The sequence below is a fragment of the Lepus europaeus genome, chromosome 2 (assembly GCF_033115175.1).
Source record: "Lepus europaeus isolate LE1 chromosome 2, mLepTim1.pri, whole genome shotgun sequence".
Taxonomy (NCBI): domain Eukaryota; kingdom Metazoa; phylum Chordata; class Mammalia; order Lagomorpha; family Leporidae; genus Lepus; species Lepus europaeus.
The window spans coordinates 65,727,355-65,731,069 of record NC_084828.1 but is presented as its reverse complement, the minus strand read 5'-3'; the positions used below and the strand labels follow the sequence as shown (position 1 = coordinate 65,731,069).

Here is a 3,715-nt window from a genome sequence, read left to right as displayed (position 1 = left end):
CAAATGAAGTTAACATTAGCAATTCAACAAAGTTTGTCCTGTGACTTAGCTGGAGCTCAGGAAATGGGATAATCAACAATGTTATCAATATTAAATGTTCAATATCAAATATGTTTTTTTGTACATTGTTACTAATTTATATAATTATAAAACAAACTTCAAAAGCTCCATAGAATCAGTTAGGTAAAAGCCCTAAATGAATATCATATAAACTTCAGATGTTACCAGGCTTGATTTCAAGAAAAGTCATTGGTTTCTGATAGAAATTGTCTATAAAACGATGTAGTATAAATGGCATTTGAATTCTACAATAACGTGGCTCTGATCCGCCCCCTCCTCCTCAGAGGTGTCAGATCGTTACAGTTCGTTCCCATTCACACACTTCTGCTGCTGAAGCCTGTTTCTCCTTAACGACTCCAGCTGCTTTGCTCTGAGCCACCGTTCTCGCTACAGAGTTGTCTGCCCAGCGCTGAGCGACAGAAACCGGGCCACCACAAGCAGCTGGTGCAGGTCATCGGTGGTGATGCTCTGAGAGTCATTCTTACGCATTTCCACGAAGTCGTCTTCCACTGCCTTGGTCACGTCGTCAGAGATGCTGTAATCCAGGAACCTCAGCAGGGTCAGGTAGACGCGGAACTTGTTGAGCACAGAGGGCAGCACGGCGGCGAGCAGGCTGCTCATGTGCTCCTCTATGTTGGCTGGGAGGAGCTGGGGCTGCAAGTGGACCTGACAGTCGGCCGGCAGGAGGGAGCGCCCTTCCGAGGTGATGAGAACATTGATGTTGCAAGGGAACTCCATCTGGTGGTAGCTGAAGTGGTAATCCACCTGCTGCCAGGTTATGAGCTTGCTCAGGGCAGTCACATTGTGGACCCCTGGGCTGTCCAGCTGACCCTGCTCCAGGAGCGTCTGGTCAACGACGAGGGAGGAGGTATTGCTGGGCAGCTGCAGGAGTCCGCTGACCAAGCGATTCGCTGCGTAGTCTCTGTGGGGGATGAACTTCAAATGGTTCATGTTCTCTATCGTCATCTGTAGGCGAAAAGACGCTGGAACAAGATGTTGAATAATTCGATATAAGTGTTCTGTGAAGGTGCTGTTTCGTGGGCAACCACTCAGGTTAGCTAAGTTTTCCTAGAGGAAGAACATCTCTTCTTGTACACACTGTAGAGATGAGATGCAATCTAAGGTATTCCGCAGCCAGACTATCTCCCAAGAGGGCGTGAGTGAGGAATCCAAGCAGTTCTGCTCTGACTGGAGACAGTTCAGACATGAAACTTGAGACAAAGATTTTGCTCTCTTCTTTATTAAGGCAGGTCAGCAGCAAAGGGTTGATGTGTTGCAACTTCTGGGCTAAAACCACGTGAATCCTGGGCACCAGCGAGGCAGGCGGGCTGTGCACGCGCTGCTCTTCGGCCGCGTCTGTGCACTCCATCCGGTCCAGCAGCGCAGAGGCATCCCGTCATCATGGTTCAGTACACTGAGCACAGGATCCACAGACAGTATGCCATACAACTCCAGAATGTCGTTTACTTTGAAACAGTCCCAATCTTCATACACCTTCACAAGGCATGCAGGTCCCTTCTCTCCCGGCAGTGGAAATTCAGATCGAAAGGAGAAGACAGGTTCAGGGAGTTCAGCTGCTACCCAGCAGAAGCGTCAGTCTCTAAGCGCTTTGGCTCTCCACACCACTGAAGACCACCAACACTCCCTGCTTGCCTGGCACTAGCATGCTGGTCTTTCTGTTTACTGGGCTGTAGATCCATATCTTCATCATCTTCATAACTCCTCTTGTGACGACTGGGAGTGTACGACGTCGAGGGACTGACTCGGGCTTGGTTCGCATTGATATAGTCCTCTTTCACCCATGTGGACTCCCCAGGCACTGGAACAAAATAGAAAGTTTGCCTTTCCAGAGTGATAGATCGCGGAGAGTTTAAGTCAAGATCCTGTTGAGGCCCACACTCTGCTACATCTCTATAGTGAAGAACATGTGCTTTCGTGTTCTGGTTAACCGTCTCATAGACTTCCATGTAAAACTCGGCATCAAACATGTCCTGAATCATGCAACGGAATTTCACAAAGCTGTTGGGTTTCAAGTAGTGAAGGGGAACCTCATTCAATGACGGTACCCATTTAGGAGCATGATTTTCCTTCAGCTTTTCCTTAAAATATTCAATTACTTTCTTCTCCCAGTCAGGATTAACCCCATTTTAGGCTGCACCTTCTTAACCCAACAATGCTGCAATTTAACCTGCACTTGACATTTCGGGGCCGTACTTTGCATATTGGTCGTCAGCTCCAGCATTCCGGACGATGAACAGCAAATGACCAGGGCTTAGTGGAGGAATACATCCACCCTGTTCTCAGAGAAGCCCGGACAGTGCATTTGCCCACTTTCGTTCGAAGAAGCCTTGCAGGATCCCGAGCGGGTGGCTGAGCCAGTCCTCCCCACAGGGCATCTCTCCTAGGGCCGCGGCCGGGGCGGCGGCGGCGGGGATCCTCGAGCCGAGCACTGCCGGGCGGCCGGTGCCCAGCGCCTCCTCAGGAGCTCGGCCACGCATGACGAGCCGCGGGGCGCACACCGCCCGGCCTCCCCGCGCCTTCCGGAGCGGCGGCGGACAAGGAGCCGCAGGCGAGCGGCAGGCGCGGGCCCCTAGCCTCCACTTCGCACAATGGCCACCAAATAAGAATTTTAATAAGTAGATTCCAAGACAACTGAATAGGAAAAAGATTTGCTGATTTTGACCATGGAAAGATAAGAGGAGAAAAACAGAGGAAATGCCTTCCCAGGGGAGAATTGGAGAGAAGTTTGCAGTGGAAATTCTAAAGCAAGAAAGATGCCATGGAGCAGTATCTTTCAGCCACACTCTCAGCAGTACACATATGTAGCAGTGACCAGGGACACCACAATGATTGCTGCAGCGGGGGGCTGAAGGAGATGCCAGTCGCTGAGAGTGAGGTGAGAGCAGCTGGTAACAGCCCATGTCACTGGTAATATCAACTGAAGAAGAACCCTGCGAACCGTACTGAATTTAAGTCCAACCTGGAGCCCTAGTAGGGGGCAGTATACCTTCCTGCACTCATAAAAAAATGGCACAATTCTTTCTCCCCATACTACCACAGGGGTGGCTGGTGACTAGCAGAGAAAATGTGCCATCTTAATGCCAGTAGAGGCTGTAGCTCCTCTCATTTGGGACTAGGGGATTTTATCAGATGGATAAATCCAGGTTCCTTACTGACTCTAAGTCTAACCTAGGTGATTGTCACTGGCCTGGCACCATTTAGCATTGTGAGATTTTCCCATTCCCCCACTCTATCACAGGCTCTGGGGCTCATGCAGCCAAGGTGGAGCCCCAATAGGCAGCTGGTTCTGGGAAGACCTCTGCTCTATCCACAGATAGAACAGGTTCTCAGGGTTGAGAGTGAATCTCCTGCACCCTGTGATTATAGGAGCCTTGCTTGCTATAGCTGTGGAAATTCTGTGACTGCACAATATTTTGTAGAGTATAGCTTGGTCTCTGTGCAACCACTGTGTCTGGCTTCAGAGGCTCAGAGCTCCTTGATTGCCTGGAGTGGGTCATTGAACAGGGTTTCAAGTTCACACTGAAGATGAAACAGATTTTTACACAGTTCATGTGCCTGTGTGGTTTGGAGTATAGCCTTGGAATACAGGAGGTTAAGGTATGATTATACCAGCAAATGTGATCATATCTTCCAT

At 49.7% G+C, this 3,715-nt stretch overlaps 1 pseudogene; it reads right to left on the bottom strand.

Annotated features, from left to right (window-relative positions):
• Positions 1 to 214: 214 nt before the first annotated feature.
• On the bottom strand, positions 215 to 2,558 carry LOC133751013 (mini-chromosome maintenance complex-binding protein-like; annotated as a pseudogene).
• Between the last annotated feature and the right edge of the window lie 1,157 nt (positions 2,559 to 3,715).